The 23,009-nt window shown below is 46.3% G+C and overlaps 1 pseudogene; it reads right to left on the reverse strand.

Annotated features, from left to right (window-relative positions):
• Positions 1-1,218: 1,218 nt before the first annotated feature.
• Positions 1,219-23,009, reverse strand: part of LOC121562194 — a 28,503-nt pseudogene continuing 6,712 nt past the window's right edge.

Consider the following 23,009-nt stretch of genomic DNA (forward strand, 5'->3'; position numbering starts at 1 on the left):
TTGTAATCCGTAATGTGGGAGTCTGTGTAATACTGTATGATTCCACCTTATTCATATATAGTTATTTTGCTCTTTTGATGACTCTGCGAAGGTCGTAGCTGGACTCATATGCAGTTATCTTAGCCAGCAAGCTAGCCAGCCAGCTAGCTAACATTAGCAATTTAGCCAACTAGCTATTAGCCTAGCCAGCCTAGCCAACTAGCTGTTAGCCTAGCCAGCCTAGCCAACTAGCTATTAGCCTAGCCAGTCTAGCCAACAAGCTATTAGCCTAGCCAGCCTAGCCAACTAGCTATTAGCCTAGCCAGCCTAGCCAACTACCACGGTTACTGTCGGCAAGCTAGAGCCCAACTACTGGAGACCAGCTAGAACACAACAAAACTAAAACATAACCACAGATCAAAGCAAAGAGAGAGCAGAGACTTACAAATTGATGGCTGGGACCCATCAGATGGTCAAACTTTTAAAAGAGTGCAGGCTGAGTTAGCTACCAAAGCGAGGGGGAGATGGGCGCTCCGAGGGAGAGTCAGGAAAATCCCAAAAAGATAGATTCCAGATTACCGTCAGCTAGCGCGCTAGCACTAAGCCAAGGTGGAAAAAGTTACAGAGAACATGGCTAAAAGTTGACAAAACAAAAAGGAGAACAGACGAGGTACTCACAATTAGAGCAAGCAGGTAGGATTTTCCCTTTCGTTTTGAGCCCACGGCAAGAAGGCACCAGAGCCTGCCATGCTAACGGATTCCCACTAGATAACACAGCCACAATGTCTGTGAAGAGCATGCTGCGTGCCCCATCTGCATCTTGTTTACATCACACTTCCTCGTGATTGGTGAATTGTAGCTTTCCACCGCCAACACTTGGTCCGGAATGTAACTACATGCTAGCATGGCTAGTGGCTAACGTTAGCCAGCTTGAGCAAGCTACCGAGCTAGCATACGAACTCGGTAGCGCAGAGTAGATCATTCGGATGACATTGAGAAATAGAGGATTATGTTAATAAATTTGTATAAACCAAAAACATAACTATGTTTTTTACTTATAGCTAACCAGATGGTGACCACAACTAAGTTATTAAGTATTTGACCATACTGTGTTACATTGGTGAGTAAAAACTCATGCTTCTTACCTTTTAATGGATGTGATGTTTTAAATCTATAGTTCAGCTTCACTCCTCTGCTCCTCTAGGGCAGTGCTGCCCCGTTACCAGGCTGTTGAGAGAACTAGTAGATCATGGTGATTAGAGCTGCTCCACTGCTGCTACTGTTGAAAACTAACTCAGAGCCACTTCCTGTCCACTTCCAGTCCACTTCCAGTCCACTTCCTGTCCACTTCCTGTCCACTTCCTGTCCACTTCCAGTCCACTTCCTGTCCACTTCCAGTCCACTTCCTGTCCACTTCCAGTCCACTTCCTGTCCACTTCCAGTGCACTTCCTCTCCACTTCCAGTCCACTTCCTGTCCACTTCCAGTCCACTTCCTGTCCACTTCCAGTCCACTTCCTGTCCACTTCCAGTGCACTTCCTCTCCACTTCCAGTCCACTTCCTGTCCACTTCCAGTCCACTTCCTGTCCACTTCCTGTCCACTTCCTGTCCACTTCCAGTGCACTTCCTCTCCACTTCCAGTCCACTTCCTGTCCACTTCCAGTCCACTTCCTGTCCACTTCCAGTCCACTTCCTGTCCACTTCCAGTGCACTTCCTCTCCACTTCCAGTCCACTTCCTGTCCACTTCCAGTCCACTTCCTGTCCACTTCCTGTCCACTTCCTGTCCACTTCCTGTCCACGCGCCAAATGACTTATGGTCTGTCCTGATTGGTGTCCCTCTAAGGATACTCTGTCAGTGATCTAATACACTTGTGTTATCTACGTTGTCTTGCTCCCACACCGTGGCGTAAAGGACTTCAGTAAAAATACTTTCAAGTACTACTTACAGTGGGGGAAAAAAGTATTTAGTCAGCCACCAATTGTGCAAGTTCTCCCACTTAAAAAGATGAGAGAGGCCTGTAATTTTAATCATAGGTACATGTCAACTATGACAGACAAATTGAGATTTTTTTTCCCAGAAGATCACATTGTAGGATTTTTTATGAATTTATTTGCAAATTATGGTGGAAAATAAGTATTTGGTCACCTACAAACAAGCAAGATTTCTGGCTCTCACAGACCTGTAACTTCTTCTTTAAGAGGCTCCTCTGTCCTCCACTCGTTACCTGTATTAATGGCACCTGTTTGAACTTGTTATCAGTATAAAAGACACCTGTCCACAACCTCAAACAGTCACACTCCAAACTCCACTATGGCCAAGACCAAAGAGCTGTCAAAGGACACCAGAAACAAAATTGTAGACCTGCACCAGGCTGGGAAGATTGAATCTGCAATAGGTAAGCAGCTTGGTTTGAAGAAATCAACTGTGGGAGCAATTATTAGGAAATGGAAGACATACAAGACCACTGATAATCTCCCTCGATCTGGGGCTCCACACAAGATCTCCCCCTGTGGGGTCAAAATGATCACAAGAACGGTGAGCAAAAATCCCAGAACCACACGGGGGGACCTAGTGAATGACCTGCAGAGAGCTGGGACCAAAGTAACAAAGCCTACCATCAGTAACACACTACGCCGCCAGGGACTCAAATCCTGCAGTGTCAGACGTGTCCCCCTGCTTAAGCCAGTACATGTCCAGGCCCGTCTGAAGTTTGCTAGAGTGCATTTGGATGATCCAGAAGAGGATTGGGAGAATGTCATATGGTCAGATGAAACCAAAATATAACTTTTTGGTAAAAACTCAACTCGTCGTGTTTGGAGGACAAAGAATGCTGAGTTGCATCCAAAGAACACCATACCTACTGTGAAGCATGGGGGGTGGAAACATCATGCTTTGGGGCTGTTTTTCTGCAAAGGGACCAGGACGACTGATCTGTGTAAAGGAAAGAATGAATGGGGCCATGTATCGTGAGATTTTGAGTGAAAACCTCCTTCCATCAGCAAGGGCATTGAAGATGAAACGTGGCTGGGTCTTTCAGCATGACAATGATCCCAAAAACACCGCCCGGGCAACGAAGGAGTGGCTTCGTAAGAAGCATTTCAAGGTCCTGGAGTGGCCTAGCCAGTCTCCAGATCTCAACCCCATAGAAAATCTTTGGAGGGAGTTGAAAGTCCGTGTTGCCCAGCGACAGCCCCAAAACATCACTGCTCTAGAGGAGATCTGCATGGAGGAATGGGCCAAAATACCAGCAACAGTGTGTGAAAACCTTGTGAAGACTTACAGAAAACGTTTGACCTGTGTCATTGCCAACAAAGGGTATATTACAAAGTATTGAGAAACTTTTGTTATTGACCAAATACTTAATTTCCACCATAATTTGCAAATCAATTCATTAAAAATCCTACAATGTGATTTTCTGGAGAAAAAAATTCTAATTTTGTCCGTCATAGTTGACGTGTACCTATGATGAAAATTACAGGCCTCTCTCATCTTTTTAAGTGGGAGAACTTGCACAATTGGTGGCTGACTAAATACTTTTTTCCCCACTGTACGTCAATAAGCTGCTGTAAGTACTGATCACACTGTTGTACAGAGAGAGAGGAAGAGTTAAGTAAAATACTTCAGTAAAAATACTTTAAAGTACTACTTAAGTAGTTTTTGGGGTATCTGCACTTTACTTTACTATTTATATTTTTGAAAACTTTTACTTCACTACATTCCTAAAGAAAATATTGTACTTTTTACTCCATACATTTTCCCTGACAACCAAAAGTACTCGTTACATTTTGAATGCTTTGCAGGACAGGAAAAATGGTCCAATTCACGCATTTATCAAGAGAACATCCCTGGTCATCCCTACTGCCTCTGATCTGGCGGACTCACTAAACACACATGCATCTTTTGTAAATAATGTCTGAGTGTTGGAGCGTGCCCTTGGCTATCCGTAAATTAAAAAAAACAAGAATATGGTGCCGTCTGGTTTGCTTACTTGTTAGATTAATTTGGATTTTAAGAATAATGACTAAAGAATTTCACCCCAAACACAGTATAAATTTTAGAATTATCATGTAGTGTCAACCCACTAACAGAAGGGGCGTTACTAACCATTCAAGGGGGAAGGCGGGAAACTGTTTAAGGAAGCCACCTAAAGGTGGGAGGAGCATAGTGTCTTTGTTTGTCAAGGAGTATAAAAAACAGGATATTTGTGTTTTTGAGCAGAGCTCTCCATGAATAAATTTACCGATAATTACTTGTGGATTGTGGACCTTGAATCATTGATGATTAAAACCAGAGCTTTACAACCTCTGGTAATGATTCAAGCTTAGGTCGAATTAGAGATAGAAATTCACATGACAGATTGGTCCTTCAAGCCGGATCTTAATACATCTTTATCGTTCTAGAGACACCGATATCCGTGCACGGCCGGGTGAATGCATCCGTGAAGAATAGTCCTTGCCTTCGACGTTAAGGTTAATAAACAGGCCGGTGATTACTCTTTATGAACGATAAAGACGTTAACAAGTTTGAAAAAGCATTTTAATCCAGACTGCGAGGAAAAGGTCAGTAATTTTTATTCATGGATTTTGGTAAAATGAGTTGAACTTAGTTACCAAAGTCAAAGAAGGTAATAATTATTACGACAGGGAGGGTCCGCAATTGATCCTAGAGGTAAATAGCTATTACAAAAAAAACTAGTCCGAAATGACATGGTAGTGAATTGCAATCACAAATGTTAATATTGTCATTGTACGAATTGCTATGTTCAGTATAAACAGGGAAATAATTATCATCGTATGAGAGGGATGTGTCGGGAGTTCTATATGCGACTGGGCATTTGCTGGAACTTTGCAAACAAGTTTATCAGATGATAAGGTCGTGTATGTGTGAGACTTAATCCCTCGGGAGACGTGATCATTATTTCAGGGGTGGAGGAAAAAATAAGATGCGTGAGGAAAATTAGGTAACTTATTCTTTTCATGAAACCGGAGTTTTAAATAGAAACTCTGGGTTAGGGGTTAAATAATTTTAAAGGGTTAATTACAAAAGCAAGAGGCGCACTAAGAGATTAGCTCCTACGAAAATAATTTGGGAGTGAATTATTTAAAAAACAAAAAGGGGGGGAGGGATCTCTTATTGTTCCGCCATGAGAAAGACATCTTCTAAAACAAGTCCGAGAATTAACGGGAGATGAAAGAAATATGTTTTATGGATCCATTTGAGTGGCGCAGTGGTCTAAGGCACTGCATCGCAGGGCTAACTGTGCCACTAGAGATCCTGGTTCGGATCCAGGTTCTGTCGCAGCCGACAGCGACCGGGAGACTCATGGGCGGCGCACAATTGGCCCAGCGTCGTCCAGGGTAGGGGGGAAAATGGCCGGCAGGGATGGAGCTCAGTTGATAGAGCATGGTGTTTGCAACGCCAGGGTTATGGGTTCGATTCCCACGGGGGGGAGGCCAGTAAAAAAAATAAAGATAAAAAAAATAAAAATGTATTCACTAGGTTGCTCAGGATAGGAGCGTCTGCTGGGTGACTAGAATGTAAATGTATTATCATTGATTCAGTAATGATAGGAGGGAAGTAGCGATAGAGCTGAGAGGGTTGAGAGTTGAGGACAAGGAGAATGATTTGTGGCTCTGGTTGGCGGGAAAAAGGAGAGGCAGAGACAGACTTAGAGAGACAGAGGAAGTTAGAGAGGGAGAGAATAAAAGGCTGAGAGACAGAGATAACAGTTTCTGGAGCTTGAAAAGCAGAGACTAACAGAGTAAGAAAAGGAACAGACGAGAGCAGAGTATTTAATGGCCACTAGGGGAAATAGCTGGGATCGGTAGAACTCCAGGATAGAAGAGGAGAGAGATTTACTAGGGGGTGGATCAAATAATTGATAATGGATCATTTGAATGAGATCACATGTAGCAGATTTAGAGTAATCAATGAAATAATCATTGTATACTCGAGAAATTTTGAGGGATTTTATGAAGTTAGGCAGTATTTAGGTCATAAGAGGGAGCTACCAAATTAAGTTGAGCCTAACTATCTTTGATTGTTATTTTTCAATTGGGTTTTTCAAATAAAATAAAAACACACCCAGCATGATGTTTATAAAGGGTTGTTATGTTGAATTTAGGGAATTTTCAACAGTTCATAGGTGGTGTTTACTATGCTGTGGGATGGAACGGTTTATTGGGTGATATTTGAAACTAAATTCATGGAATAAGCTGCAGTAATCAGAAGAATGTACAATCTAAGGCGAGACAACTATTGCCTAGATCATTGATTTAGCAATAGGGTCAGGTAGATAAGGACTAGGAAAAATTTTTTTTGACTTGTCATGTCCAACAATCAGTCTTCAGGTCAAGCCCGGGAGAGCCGGGGTAGAACAGAGGTTGAACTAAACATAAGTGTTTTTACAAGATAAGAGATTGTTTGATTGGATTACTAATTGATTCTGAACTGAATGAAAGTCGAATTTAGCCGCCATAAAGACAAAGGAAGTGGGAGGAGCAATAAAGAAGCAAAAGACAATCTCAAAAATGAAAGGCATGGCAATTGGTTGATAAATTACCCAAGGGAATGTTTAGGAAGGTGGAAAAAATTGACACATAAGCAGAACTATGTGTCAAGAGGGGGGAAGAGGCTAATTGTATTAGATAATATACGAAGGAGAGGACAAAATACTTTTAAAAAAAAAACATTTTTTAGATAGTCTAAAAGAGAATGCAGTCAGAAATTGTTAGATTAATCTGAACATGTGTGAAGATAGTTTATTAACCACACCCGTATGTCAGAGGTTTTGTGCCCCACAGGTGAACTAAAGGAGAAGGTGACCCACTATCTAACCAGGTGACTGGTGAGCATCCAGTCACTAGAAGGAAAACTGGAAGCAGGCCTGTTGGGAAGGGCCCTATCAGGTTATGTTGGTAACCACCTTGGCCATTAGAATAGCAGAGAGAGGAACCTGGGTCCATGTTACCCACTGCAAGAAGGTAGGACCACATACAAGCACCGCTTAGCACACGCAGAGTTGACGAGCGGAACTGCGCCACAGGGTGCGGGGGTCATCTCTGTCCACGAAGATCTCCTACCCAGACCTATCATCACTGTAGTGTGTTCCTAGGGTGTGAGTATGGGGTGGTACCGAGCAGAAGGACTCAAGACAGGAGAGGGTTGGCGGTTTTTGGGAATATGGGTGACCCTGAGCTGCATCATAGTCTCGGCAATAGTCGTGGTAGGTCAAAATCCACCACCACCTCGCACCAATTACGCTATGGCCTTACCATTATTAAGAAATAAAGGGAAAGCGACCCGACATACTGACCATCAAGGGCGAGTGATCTACAAAATAGGAGTCAGAGAAGGGTGGGGAGTAAGATTCAAAATTATGATTAGGGATCTTATCAGAGCGGATAAGCAAGCAACATGGGATTATAAAATCCCATTATATTTATGTTCAGCCCCCTCAGCGGATTGTTCCTGGGCTCAGGTATTTAGACATACTGGGGGAAGGAGATATGAGACGGGGGGCTGGACGTCCAGATGGAGGATAAGAAGGTAGAACGACATCCCCACGGAGATGTAAAGGTCACTAAAGAGGACATGAGAAGAACTTACTGGGCTTGCGCGGACGTATACGGACGGGATACTTGTCTAAGATTACATTTGATGGTATTTGATGATATTTGATGAGTCAAAAGATATAGAGGGAGCAGGTACTGTCATTAATCCACTAACAGCAATAGACCGAGTAGATCAGTCAAGGGATGACGGAGTCAATTCAACTAACCCGTCCACTATGAAAGATTTTCTCCTCCAAGAATGGAACAATGGGGAAGTGGAGGGGGTCCCTGATGAGAATATCTGGTTAAAGTGGATGAAATACACCGCTAGGGCCTTGGGGGAGACCAATTGTTATGCATGCTCCATTGGGCGACCAACAATGTTGACCGCCCCAATGCCAAAGGCAATGTTTCCCTGTGTATTAGACCTGGGGTCCAATCAAAAAGAGCCAAATTGCACAGGGACTGGTATTCGCCAGGAGTTAAAGTGAATCTAGGTGGGCTGGCCGAGTATGTCAATTTTGCCAGCCCACCTAGATTCACTTTAACTCCTGGCGAATACCAGTGTTACAGACATAGAAATGGCACCCGTAACTTGGGTGATTTTGATGGCTGTAAGGAGATAATTAATGTGACTGATTTAGATAAGGAAGGAAGGGAAAAAAAATTAGGAACCTAACCATCCCTTTGACTGATGTGTGGTGGGCATGCACTAACAAAGGGAGCATTCGGCAGACATTACCAGAGGGATGGGTGGGTACTTGTGCACCAGTATTGTTGGTCCAACCTGTAAGAATTGGTCATCAAAGACCAGTGACAGGAAGAATAATTAGGAGAAAAATAAATAAGTCAGGAAGGAAATAGCCCAATTTGGATAGATGGTATAGGCATCCCCAGGGGTGTTCCAGACTAATACAAAGCTATAAATCAAATATGGGAGAGTTTTACTACAACATTTTTCTGGTGGGGGACAAACAAAAATATGGATTGGATAAATTATATCTATTACAACCAACAGCGATTTATTGACAAGACTAGAGATGCAGTAAAGGGGATCTCTGAGCGATTATCCGCCATCCCGCTCATAACTTAGTAGAGGTTGGTTCTAGATCAGGCAGAAAGGGCCGGTGTCTATAGAAAGATAAGCCATTGTTGCATATTTATCCCTAACAACACCACACCGGATGGGACAGTCACCAGAGCTCTTACAGAATTAACTGCACTAAGTGAAGGATGAACTGAACTCAGAAGTTAGTACATTGTGGATAGATGGTTTGATTAAATATTTGGTAAATGGAAAACCCTAGCAGCCACCATCTTAGGAGCGATCAGTGTTTGTATGGGTATTCTTGTATTATGTGGTTGTTGTCTTGTTCCCTGTGTCCGAGGATTGGTGAGTCAGGCGTTGGTGAAATAAACAATGATGAGAGATGGACTGACTCCGGACTCTGACCAGGGGAATGTGAAAAACAATCCTCCAGGCTTGGTGGATGACGAGGATTTGGACCCTGAAAGACCGCAATTGGATGAAATGTTTATTAGTTCTGATGTGATCTCTGACATTAATCATGCTTGTAAAATGCATTTATCCTGAATGTGGGAATATTTAGTCAAAGGGGTGGATTGTTAGATTAATTTGGATTTTAAGAATAATGACTAAAGAATTTCACCCCAAACACAGTATAAATGTTAGAATTATCATGTAGTGTCAACCCACTAACAGAGGGGGCGGTACTAACCATTCAAGGGGGAAGGCGGGAACTGTTTAAGGAAGCCACCTAAAGGTGGGAGGAGCATAGTGTCTTTGTTTGTCAAGGAGTATAAAAAACAGGATATTTGTGTTTTTGAGCAGAGCTCTCCATGAATAAATTTACCGATAATTACTTGTGGATTGTGGACCTTGAATCATTGATGATTAAAACCAGAGCTTTACAACCTCTGGTAATGATTCAAGCTTAGGTCGAATTAGAGATAGAAATTCACATGACAGATTGGTCCTTCAAGCGGATCTTAATACATCTTTATCGTTCTAGAGACACCGATATCCGTGCACGGCCGGGTGAATGCATCCGTGAAGAATAGTCCTTGCCTTCGACGTTAAGGTTAATAAACAGGCCGGTGATTACTCTTTATGAACGATAAAGACGTTAACAAGTTTGAAAAAGCATTTTAATCCAGACTGCGAGGAAAAGGTCAGTAATTTTTATTCATGGATTTTGGTAAAATGAGTTGAACTTAGTTACCAAAGTCAAAGAAGGTAATAATTATTACGACAGGGAGGGTCCGCAATTGATCCTAGAGGTAAATAGCTATTACAAAAAAAAACTAGTCCGAAATGACATGGTAGTGAATTGCAATCACAAATGTAAACTAAGTTAATATTGTCATTGTACGAATTGCAATGTTCAGTATAAACAGGGAAATAATTATCATCGTATGAGAGGGATGTGTCGGGAGTTCTATATGCGACTGGGCATTTGCTGGAACTTTGCAAACAAGTTTATCAGATGATAAGGTCGTGTATGTGTGAGACTTAATCCCTCGGGAGACGTGATCATTATTTCAGGGGTGGAGGAAAAAATAAGTTGCGTGAGGAAAATTGGGTAACTTATTCTTTTCATGAAACCGGAGTTTTAAATAGAAACTCTGGGTTAGGGGTTAAATAATTTTAAAGGGTTAATTACAAAAGCAAGAGGCGCACTAAGAGATTAGCTCCTACGAAAATAATTCGGGAGTGAATTATTTAAAAAACAAAAAGGGGGGGAGGGATCTCTTATTGTTCCGCCATGAGAAAGACATCTTCTAAAACAAGTCCGAGAATTAACGGGAGATGAAAGAAATATGTTTTATGGATCCATTTGAGTGGCGCAGTGGTCTAAGGCACTGCATCGCAGGGCTAACTGTGCCACTAGAGATCCTGGTTCGGATCCAGGTTCTGTCGCAGCCGACAGCGACCGGGAGACTCATGGGCGGCGCACAATTGGCCCAGCGTCGTCCAGGGTAGGGGGAAAATGGCCGGCAGGGATGGAGCTCAGTTGATAGAGCATGGTGTTTGCAACGCCAGGGTTATGGGTTCGATTCCCACGGGGGGAGGCCAGTAAAAAAATAAAGATAAAAAAATAAAAATGTATTCACTAGGTTGCTCAGGATAGGAGCGTCTGCTGGGTGACTAGAATGTAAATGTATTATCATTGATTCAGTAATGATAGGAGGGAAGTAGCGATAGAGCTGAGAGGGTTGAGAGTTGAGGACAAGGAGAATGATTTGTGGCTCTGGTTGGCGGGAAAAAGGAGAGGCAGAGACAGACTTAGAGAGACAGAGGAAGTTAGAGAGGGAGAGAATAAAAGGCTGAGAGACAGAGATAACAGTTTCTGGAGCTTGAAAAGCAGAGACTAACAGAGTAAGAAAAGGAACAGACGAGAGCAGAGTATTTAATGGCCACTAGGGGAAATAGCTGGGATCGGTAGAACTCCAGGATAGAAGAGGAGAGAGATTTACTAGGGGGTGGATCAAATAATTGATAATGGATCATTTGAATGAGATCACATGTAGCAGATTTAGAGTAATCAATGAAATAATCATTGTATACTCGAGAAATTTTGAGGGATTTTATGAAGTTAGGCAGTATTTAGGTCATAAGAGGGAGCTACCAAATTAAGTTGAGCCTAACTATCTTTGATTGTTATTTTTCAATTGGGTTTTTCAAATAAAATAAAAACACACCCAGCATGATGTTTATAAAGGGTTGTTATGTTGAATTTAGGGAATTTTCAACAGTTCATAGGTGGTGTTTACTATGCTGTGGGATGGAACGGTTTATTGGGTGATATTTGAAACTAAATTCATGGAATAAGCTGCAGTAATCAGAAGAATGTACAATCTAAGGCGAGACAACTATTGCCTAGATCATTGATTTAGCAATAGGGTCAGGTAGATAAGGACTAGGAAAAAATGTTTTTGACTTGTCATGTCCAACAATCAGTCTTCAGGTCAAGCCCGGGAGAGCCGGGGTAGAACAGAGGTTGAACTAAACATAAGTGTTTTTACAAGATAAGAGATTGTTTGATTGGATTACTAATTGATTCTGAACTGAATGAAAGTCGAATTATTCCGCCATAAAGACAAAGGAAGTGGGAGGAGCAATAAAGAAGCAAAAGACAATCTCAAAAATGAAAGGCATGGCAATTGGTTGATAAATTACCCAAGGGAATGTTTAGGAAGGTGGAAAAAATTGACACATAAGCAGAACTATGTGTCAAGAGGGGGGAAGAGGCTAATTGTATTAGATAATATACGAAGGAGAGGACAAAATACTTTTTTAAAAAAACATTTTTTAGATAGTTCTAAAAAGAGAATGCAGTCAGAAATTGTTACATTAATCTGAACATGTGTGAAGATAGTTTATTAACCACACCCGTATGTCAGAGGTTTTGTGCCCCACAGGTGAACTAAAGGAGAAGGTGACCCACTATCTAACCAGGTGACAGGTGAGCATCCAGTCACTAGAAGGAAAACTGGAAGCAGGCCTGTTGGGAAGGGCCCTATCAGGTTATGTTGGTCACCGCCTTGGCCATTAGAATAGCAGAGAGAGGAACCTGGGTCCATGTTACCCACTGCAAGAAGGTAGGACCACATACAAGCACCGCTTAGCACACGCAGAGTTGACGAGCGGAACTGCGCCACAGGGTGCGGGGGTCATCTCTGTCAACGAAGATCTCCTACCCAGACCTATCATCACTGTAGTGTGTTCCTAGGGTGTGAGTATGGGGTGGTACCGAGCAGAAGGACTCAAGACAGGAGAGGGTTGGGGGTTTTTGGGAATATGGGTGACCCTGAGCTGCATCATAGTCTCGGCAATAGTCGTGGTAGGTCAAAATCCACCACCACCTCGCACCAATTACGCTATGGCCTTACCATTATTAAGAAATAAAGGGAAAGCGACCCGACATACTGACCATCAAGGGCGAGTGATCTACAAAATAGGAGTCAGAGAAGGGTGGGGAGTAAGATTCAAAATTATGATTAGGGATCTTATCAGAGCGGATAAGCAAGCAACATGGGATTATAAAATCCCATTATATTTATGTTCAGCCCCCTCAGCGGATTGTTCCTGGGCTCAGGTATTTAGACATACTGGGGGAAGGAGATATGAGACGGGGGGCTGGACGTCCAGATGGAGGATAAGAAGGTAGAACGACATCCCCACGGAGATGTAAAGGTCACTAAAGAGGACATGAGAAGAACTTACTGGGCTTGCGCGGACGTATACGGACGGGATACTTGTCTAAGATTACATTTGATGGTATTTGATGATATTTGATGAGTCAAAAGATATAGAGGGAGCAGGTACTGTCATTAATCCACTAACAGCAATAGACCGAGTAGATCAGTCAAGGGATGACGGAGTCAATTCAACTAACCCGTCCACTATGAAAGATTTTCTCCTCCAAGAATGGAACAATGGGGAAGTGGAGGGGGTCCCTGATGAGAATATCTGGTTAAAGTGGATGAAATACACCGCTAGGGCCTTGGGGGAGACCAATTGTTATGCATGCTCCATTGGGCGACCAACAATGTTGACCGCCCCAATGCCAAAGGCAATGTTTCCCTGTGTATTAGACCTGGGGTCCAATCAAAAAGAGCCAAATTGCACAGGGACTGGTATTCGCCAGGAGTTAAAGTGAATCTAGGTGGGCTGGCCGAGTATGTCAATTTTGCCAGCCCACCTAGATTCACTTTAACTCCTGGCGAATACCAGTGTTACAGACATAGAAATGGCACCCGTAACTTGGGTGATTTTGATGGCTGTAAGGAGATAATTAATGTGACTGATTTAGATAAGGAAGGAAGGGAAAAAAAAATTAGGAACCTAACCATCCCTTTGACTGATGTGTGGTGGGCATGCACTAACAAAGGGAGCATTCGGCAGACATTACCAGAGGGATGGGTGGGTACTTGTGCACCAGTATTGTTGGTCCAACCTGTAAGAATTGGTCATCAAAGACCAGTGACAGGAAGAATAATTAGGAGAAAAATAAATAAGTCAGGAAGGAAATAGCCCAATTTGGATAGATGGTATAGGCATCCCCAGGGGTGTTCCAGACTAATACAAAGCTATAAATCAAATATGGGAGAGTTTTACTACAACATTTTTCTGGTGGGGGACAAACAAAAATATGGATTGGATAAATTATATCTATTACAACCAACAGCGATTTATTGACAAGACTAGAGATGCAGTAAAGGGGATCTCTGAGCGATTATCCGCCATCCCGCTCATAACTTAGTAGAGGTTGGTTCTAGATCAGGCAGAAAGGGCCGGTGTCTATAGAAAGATAAGCCATTGTTGCATATTTATCCCTAACAACACCACACCGGATGGGACAGTCACCAGAGCTCTTACAGAATTAACTGCACTAAGTGAAGGATGAACTGAACTCAGAAGTTAGTACATTGTGGATAGATGGTTTGATTAAATATTTGGTAAATGGAAAACCCTAGCAGCCACCATCTTAGGAGCGATCAGTGTTTGTATGGGTATTCTTGTATTATGTGGTTGTTGTCTTGTTCCCTGTGTCCGAGGATTGGTGAGTCAGGCGTTGGTGAAATAAACAATGATTAGAGATGGACTGACTCCGGACTCTGACCAGGGGAATGTGAAAAACAATCCTCCAGGCTTGGTGGATGACGAGGATTTGGACCCTGAAAGTGTAACGATCCCGGCTGTCTGAGTCGGGGTCTGGTCGTAATCGCCAGTTTCCCGAGGGTTCGGGAACGCTCCGGGGAGCGCTCTGGTTTCCGCACCTGCTTCCTATTAGCAATCTGCACACCTGGGCCTAATCAGCACCTTTCTTAGGCTCTGGCCCAACATCCAGTTCCTGCCGGATCGTTAGCCATGAACAGTAGGTGTACTGTGTATCAGTTCAAGAGTATCTTGCGTGAGTTTTGTTATTTTGTACTTTGTTGAGTTTTGTGTTCTTACCTCCGTTTTTGTTCCACCTGCAGTCACACGTCCGGAACCTTCACTCCACCTCTGCCTGATGGTCGGCGGCTGCCGAGCCATCACTGGACCCAGACTGCACCCCCAACTACTCAACCACGCTGCCCGCTCTGTCCCTGGATTATACTGCACCTTTTTGTCGTATCTAATAAACCCTCACCTTCGTTCAACTCTCCTTGTCCTGGTCTGCTTTTGGGTTCTGGCTGAGGGAACTGTGACAGAAAGACCGCAATTGGATGAAATGTTTATTAGTTCTGATGTGATCTCTGACATTAATCATGCTTGTAAAATGCATTTATCCTGAATGTGGGAATATTTAGTCAAAGGGGTGGATTGTTAGATTAATTTGGATTTTAAGAATAATGACTAAAGAATTTCACCCCAAACACAGTATAAATGTTAGAATTATCATGTAGTGTCAACCCACTAACAGAGGGGGCGGTACTAACCATTCAAGGGGGAAGGCGGGAACTGTTTAAGGAAGCCACCTAAAGGTGGGAGGAGCATAGTGCCTTTGTTTGTCAAGGAGTATAAAAAACAGGATATTTGTGTTTTTGAGCAGAGCTCTCCATGAATAAATTTACCGATAATTACTTGTGGATTGTGGACCTTGAATCATTGATGATTAAAACCAGAGCTTTACAACCTCTGGTAATGATTCAAGCTTAGGTCGAATTAGAGATAGAAATTCACATGACATTACTATAAGGAATTTGAAATTATTTATACTTGTACTTGTACTTTTGATACTTAAGTACATTTTATCAATTACATTTACTTTTGATACTTCAGTATATTTAAAACCAAATACTTTTAGACTCAAGTAGTATTTTACTGGGTGACTTTCACTTTTACTTGAGTCATTTTCTATTAAGGTATCTTTACTTTTACTCAAGTATGACAATTGGGTACTTTTTCCACCACTGCTCCCACATGATTAGAGCCTTATAGGTATTTCTGGTTGCCTACAAGAACAAACCTAATAATGTCTTTGGGTTATTACATATTTATTCACTTATTTACACTGAGAATATATTTTCAATAACAAAAAAACTTAGTTTTTACAGCTGTTTGAAGCTGGTGGACCACAACTAAAGTTACTTTCTGGTTTGATCCATTAGTCTATAAATTAGTTTAAATGTGTTGCTAAGTGCTGTCAGTAGATTATTCAAGTTGAATGACAGCAATGGAAGGAGATTGTGATGGCTGTGTTTGTGTATGTGTGTTGCCATGGCATTAGGAGATAATCTGTACCTGGAAAGATGATGTGGTGAGAGAATGCTGTGACATTAGTACCTGGAAAGATGATGTGGTGAGAGAACTACAGAGCAACACACATCCCCAGCCTCATCCCTCCACCCCCAGGAACAAAAGAGCAACACTCATCCCCAGCCTCATCACTCCACCCACAGGTACCAAAGAGCAACACTAATTCCAAGCCTCATCCCTCCAGGTACCAGAGAGCAACACTCATCCCCAGGCTCATCCCCTGGCCCCCAGGAACAACAGAGCAACACTCATCCCCAGCCTCATCCCTCCACCACCAGGAACCACAGAGCAACACACATCCCCAGGCTCATCCCCTGGCCCCCAGGAACCACAGAGCAACACTCATCCCCAGCCTCATCCTACCCTCCCATCCCCCACCCCAGGTACCACAGAGCAACACTCATCCCCAGCCTCATCCTACCCCCCAGGTACCACAGAGCAACACTCATCCCCAGCCTCATCCCTCCACCCCCAGGAACAAAAGAGCAACACTCATCCCCAGCCTCATCCCTCCACCCCCAGGATCCACAGAGCAACACTCATCCGCAGCCTCATTCCTCCACCCCCAGGTACCACAGAGCAACACTCATCCCCAGCCTCATCCCCCCCAGGTACAAAAGAGCAACACTCATCCCCAGCCTCACCCCCCCCAGGTACCACAGAGCAACACTCATCCCCAGCCTCATCCCTCCACCCCCAGGTACCACAGAGCAACAGTCATCCCCAGCCTCATCCCACCTAGGTACCACAGAGCAACACTCATCCCCAGCCTCATCCCTCCACCCCAGGTACCACAGAGCAACACTCATCCCCAGCCTCATCCCCCCTAGGTACCACAGAGCAACACTCATCCCCAGCCTCATCCCTCCACCCCCAGGTACCACAGAGCAACAGTCATCCCCAGCCTCATCCCCCCTAGGTACCACAGAGCAACACTCATCCCCAGCCTCATCCCTCCACCCCCCAGGTACCACAGAGCAACACTCATCCCCAGCCTCATCCCTCCACCCCCAGGAACCACAGAGCAACACTCATCCCCAGCCTCACCCCCCTCCCAGGTACCACAGAACAACACTCATCCCCAGCCTCATCTACCCTGGCCCCCAGCGCAACACTCATCCCCAACCTCATCCCTCCACCCCCAGGTACCACAGAGCAACACTCATCCCCAACCTCATCCCTCCACCCCCCAGGTACCACAGAGCAACACTCATCTCCAGCCTCATCCCCCCAGGTACCACAGAGCAACACTCATCCCCAGCCTCATCCCCCCCAGGTAACACAGAGAAAAACTCATCCCCAGCCTCACCCCCAGGTACCACAGAACAACACTCATCCCCAGCCTCATCTACCCTGGCCCCCCCAGCGCAACACTCATCCCCAACCTCATCCCTCCACCCCCAGGTACCACAGAGCAACACTCATCCCCAACCTCATCCCTCCACCCCCAGGTACCACAGAGCAACACTCATCTCCAGCCTCATCCCCCCAGGTACCACAGAGCAACACTCATCCCCAGCCTCATCCATCCACCCCCAGGTACCACAGAGCAACACTCATCCCCAGCCTCATCCCCTGGCCCCCAGGAACCACAGAACAACACTCATCCGCAGCCACATCCCTCCACCACCAGGTACCACAGAGCAACATTCCTCCCCAGCCTGATCCTTTCCCCCAAGTACCACAGAGCAACACTCACCCGAGCCTCATCCCTCCACCCCCATGTACCACAGAGCAACACTAATTCCCAGCCTCAACCCACTACAGTACAGTTGGACTGACCCATACTACTAACCCACTACAGTACAGTTGGACTGACCCATACTACTAACCCACTACAGTACAGTTGGACTGACCCATACTACTAACCCACTACAGTACAGTTGGACTGACCCATACTACTAACCCACTACAGTACAGTTGGACTGACCCATACTACTAACCCACTACAGTACAGTTGGACTGACCCATACTACTAACCCACTACAGTACAGTTGGACTGACCCATACTACTAACCCACTACAGTACAGTTGGACTGACCCATACTACTAACCCACTACAGTAGAGTTGGACTGTCCCATACTACTAACCCACTACAGTACAGTTGGACTGACCCATACTACTAACCCACTACAGTACAGTTGGACTGACCCATACTACTAACCCACTACAGTACAGTTGGACTGACCCATACTACTAACCCACTACAGTAGAGTTGGACTGACCCATACTACTAACCCACTACAGTACAGTTGGACTGACCCATACTACTAACCCACTACAGTACAGTTGGACTGACCCATACTACTAACCCACTACAGTATTGTGTAACAACAACAAAAAAGGAAATCTTTTTTCCCTGGCTAAGATTTTCCATGTTCTCTCCCTCTCTCTCTCTCTCTCTCTCTCTCTCTCTCTCTCTCTCTCTCTCTCTCTGTCTCTCTCTCTCTCTCTCTCTCTCTCTCTCTCTCTCTCTCTCACTCTTCTCTCTCTCTCTCTCTGTCTCACTCTCTCTCTCTCTCTCTCTCTCTCTCTCTCTCTCTCTCTCTCTCTCTCTCTCTCTCTCTCTCTCTCTCTCTCTCTCTCTCTCTCTCTCTCTCTCTCTCTCTCTCTCTCTCTCTCTCTCTCTCGCTATGGGAAATGACTGAGAGGCAAGTGGGATGTGCGATGGGTTTTCCACCCTGACGTGTGCGTCCGTGTGTTCGTGCGTGTGTGTGTGTGTGTGTGTGTGTGTGCGTGTGTGTGTGCGGCCTTCATGTGCGAGAAAATTCAGACTCTCACGGGATGCTAGGGTAGGGACGGATGGATAGATGGGCTGTTTCCTCCTAGCTGTTCTCAGCCTGTGGGGCCGTCGTCAGTCACTGAGTACTGGGCCAATGGGCCCTGGTCTAAAGTAGTGCACTATAAAGGGAATAGGGTTACCATTTGGGACACAATACAGCTCTGAGTCCGAGGACCTGCCTCTCTCTCTCTCTCTCTCTCTCTCTCTCTCTCTCTCTCTCTCTCTCTCTCTCTCTCTCTCTCTCTCTCTCTCTCTCTCTCTCTCTCTCTCTCTCTCTCTCTCTCTCTCTCTCTCTCTCTCTCTCTCTCTCTCTAGGGAGAGGGGGGAGCTGTTTGGTCCCTTCCCCTCCCAGAGACCTGTCCAGGGAGAGGGGGAAGCTGTTTGGTCACTTCCCCTCCCAGAGACCTGTCCAGGGAGAGGGGGAAGCTGTTTGTCAACTCTTTTTCTGTCTGCATCCCAAATGTCAACCTATGCTGTATGAATTAAACGTGCCCAGTCAGCGCTCGTTTTGCTGAGGTGGGTCTCACGTCTCGACATTCACATTTACGCAGCGTTTTCATTCTTATTTTCAATGGATGTTTACGTGCAGCTTTGCCTTTGGCTTCCAACCTGGGACCAATTTTCATTCACCTGTATTAAATCAGATGCAAACACTATTAAACCCTAGTTAACCTGAGTACTGATGAGAGGCAGGAGGAGGTCAGGGTTGAACCCTAGTTAACCTGAGTACTGATGAGAGGCAGGAGGAGGTCAGGGTTGAACCCTAGTTAACCTGAGTACTGATGAGAGGCAGGAGGAGGTCAGGGTTGAACCCTAATTAACCTGAGTACTGATGAGAGGCAGAAGGAGGTCAGGGTTGAACCCTAGTTAACCTGAGTACTGATGAGAGGCAGGAGGAGGTCAGGGTTGAACCCTAGTTAACCTGAGTACTGATGAGAGGCAGGAGGAGGTCAGGGTTGGAGGGAAAATGTACTTGATATGATTGTAATTGTGATGAGGTCTGAATGACGGAGTCAGGCGCAGGAGGTAAAACACAGAAATCCAGAGTTTATTCAGTGTACATGAATAAAGTGCAGCAAGCGTCAAAACGAAACTAGCACAAGGGAAAAATCCACCTTGGCTACATACAAGGAAAGAGTAGCTCAACCGAGCTACCCACTCTCACAATGAACAATAAGTCACAAAGGACAAGGGGGCAGAGGGAACACTTATACACAGACTAATGAGGGAATGAGTACCAGGTGTGTGTGATTGACAAGACAAGACATGACAAGTGGAGTGATGATAAATTGAGCGGTAGTAGCTAGTAAGCCGGTGACGACGAACGCCGAAACCTGCCCGAGCAAGGAGGAGGGGCAGCCTCGGCTGAATTCGTGACAGTACCCCCCCCCCCTTGACGCACAGCTCCAGCAGTGCGCCGACACCGGCCTCGGGGACGGCCAGGAGGACGCAGAGCAGGGCGAGTCGGATGGCGACGATGGAAGTCCCTCAACAGAGAGGGATCGAGGATATCCCTCACCGGGACCCAGAACCGTTCCTCCGGACCGTACCCTTCCCACTCCACGAGGTACTGAAGGCCCCCCACCCGACATCTCGAATCCAGTATGGAACGGACAGAGTACGCCGGCGCCCCCTCGATGTCCAAAGGAGGTGGAGGGACCTCCCGCACCTCAGACCCCTGGAGCGGACCAGCCACCACCGGCCTGAGGAGAGACACATGAAACGAGGGGTTAATACGGTAATCAGGGGGGAGTAATAACCTATATGTGACCTCGTTGATTCTCCTCAGGACATTGAACGGCCCTACAAACCGCGGGCTCAGCTTCCGGCAGGGCAGGCAGAGGGGCAGATTCCGGGTCGAGAGTCAGACCCGATCCCCCGGTACAAAGACGGGGGCCTCACTGCGGTGACGGTCAGTGTTGGCCTTCTGACGATGCACGGCGCGTTGGAGGTGAACATGGGCAGCATTCCACGTCTCCTCCGCGCGCCGAAACCAATCATCCACCGCAGGAGCTTCGGTCTGGCTCTGGAGCCACGGTGCCAGAACCGGTTGATAACCTAAAACACACTGAAATGGCATTAGGTTCTTAGAGGAGTGGCGGAGAGAGTTCTGGGCATATTCTGCCCATGGCAAGAACACCGACCACTCCCCCGGCCGGTCCTGGCAATAGGACCTCAGGAACCTACCCACATCCTGATTTACCTGTTCCACCTGCACATTACTCTCAGGGTGGAACCCAGAGGTCAGGCTGACCGAGACTCCCAGACATTCCATGAACGCCTTCCAGACTTTTGACGTGAACTGGGGACCTCAGTCAGACACTATATCCTCTGGTACCCCGTAGTGCCGGAAGACGTGTGTAAACAGGGCGCCTCCACAGTCTGCAGGGCCGTGGGGAGACCGGGCAGAGGAAGGAGGCGGCAGGCCTTCGAAAAGCGGTCCACAACGACCAGAATGATGGTGTTCCCTTGAGAGAGAGAGGCAGATCAGTTAAAAAATCAACACTCAAATGAGACCATGGTCGTTGTGGAACTGGTAAAGGTTTTATCTTACCCGCTGGGAGGTGCCTAGGTGCCTTACTCTGGGCGCACACTGAGCAGGAGGAAACATACACCCTCAAGTCCTTAGCCACCAGGTAGGCCACCAGTACTTTTTGGTCAGGCAGCGCACTGTACGACCGATACCTGGGTGACCAGAGGAGGGTGACGTGTGTGCCCAGTAGATCAGTCGATCACGGATAAGCGCAGGCACGTACTGCAGCCCAGCTGGACACTGAGGTAGAGATGGATCTGTGCGTAACGCCTGCGCTATGTCCACGTCCATCGCCCATACTACCGGCGCCACAATGCAGGAGTCTGGCAGCATGGGGGTGTTGTCTCTGGGCCTCTCCTCTGTATCATACAGCCGGGACAGTGTGTCTGCCTTCACGTTCTTTATACCCGGAATGTATGACAGTGTGAAATCAAACCGGGTGAAGAAGAGGGCCCACCTGGCCTGGTGAGGGTTCAGCCTCCTCGCTGCCGGGATGTACTCCAGGTTACGGTGGTCCGTCCAGACGAGGAAAGGGTGTTTCGCCCCTTGAGCCAATGTCTCCACATGGTCAGAGCTCGGACAACAGCCAACAGCTCCCGATCACCAACGTCGTAGTTCTGCTCCGCCGGGCTGAGCTTCTTTGAGAAGAACGCACAGGGGCGGAGCTTGGGTGGCGTGTCCGAGCATTGAGACAGGACTACTCCAATCCCAACCTTGGACGCATCCACCTCCACTACGAACGGTAGTGATGGATCGGGGTGGGCCAGTACCGGGGCCAAGGTGAACAGTTCCCTCAGGTTACTGAAAGCCCTGTCAGCCTCAGCAGACCAGCGGAGCCGGGACGGCCCACCCTTCAACAGAGATGTTATTGGAGCTGCGGCCTTGCCAAAGCCCCGGATAAACCTCCGATATTAGTTGGCAAAGCCAAGGAAGCGCTGCACCTCCTTTACCGTGGTTGAAGTCGGCCAATTACGCATGGCTGCAATGCGGTCGCCCTCCATCTCCTCACCTGTGGTTCAAATGCGGTATCCAAGGATGGAGACAGACTGCTAGAAAAACATACACTTTTCTGCCTTAGCATAAAGGTCATTTTCCAACAGTCGGGCCAGTACTTTGCGAACCAGGGACACATGCTCAGTGAGCGTAGCGGAATACACCAGGATGTCATCGATGTAGACCACTACACCGCGACCAACCATGTCCCGTAACACCTCGTTCACAAAGGACTGGAAGACTGAGGGAGCATTCATCAAACCATAGGGCATCACCAGGGATTCATAATGCCCCGTGGTTGTGCTGAATGCTGTCATCCACTCATCCCCCTCTCGGAATGAGGGGGAGAGGATAACTAAATCTTATCGTCTCCTTGTTCAGTGGTCGATAGTCAATGCACAGGTGCAGACCGCCGTCTTTCTTCTTCACAAAAAAGAAACTCGAGGAGGCGGGTGAAGTGGAGGGACGTATGTACCCCTGGCGCAGGGACTCTGTGACGTATGTCTCCATAGCCTCTGTCATGACTCCTGGGAGGTACAGTGTCTACCAAAGGTTTTCGATCACCCGCTCGAGGGTTATACTGTCCTCGTCCCCTGCCTCAAGTGGACCAGCTGCTCACCCGCCTCTCGACCCTCGAGCGGGTGATCGAAAACCACCCGAAATAGGCGGGCGAACTCCCTGTAGTCCTCCAACGCGGCTCCTCCTTCTCTCCAAACCTTGTTGGCCCACTCCAGGGCTTTCCCAGAGAGGCAGGAAATGAGGACGGACACCTGCTCTCGATCTGATGGCGCCGGCCTGTCACTGGAGCAGTACAGCTCCAGTTGGAGAAGGAATCCCTGACATAGAGCCGGCGTCCCCATCGAACGCCCGTGGTCGGGATATCTGGATCCCTCCGGGT

Source organism: Coregonus clupeaformis, unplaced genomic scaffold (genome assembly GCF_020615455.1).
Source record: "Coregonus clupeaformis isolate EN_2021a unplaced genomic scaffold, ASM2061545v1 scaf1999, whole genome shotgun sequence".
NCBI lineage: Eukaryota > Metazoa > Chordata > Actinopteri > Salmoniformes > Salmonidae > Coregonus > Coregonus clupeaformis.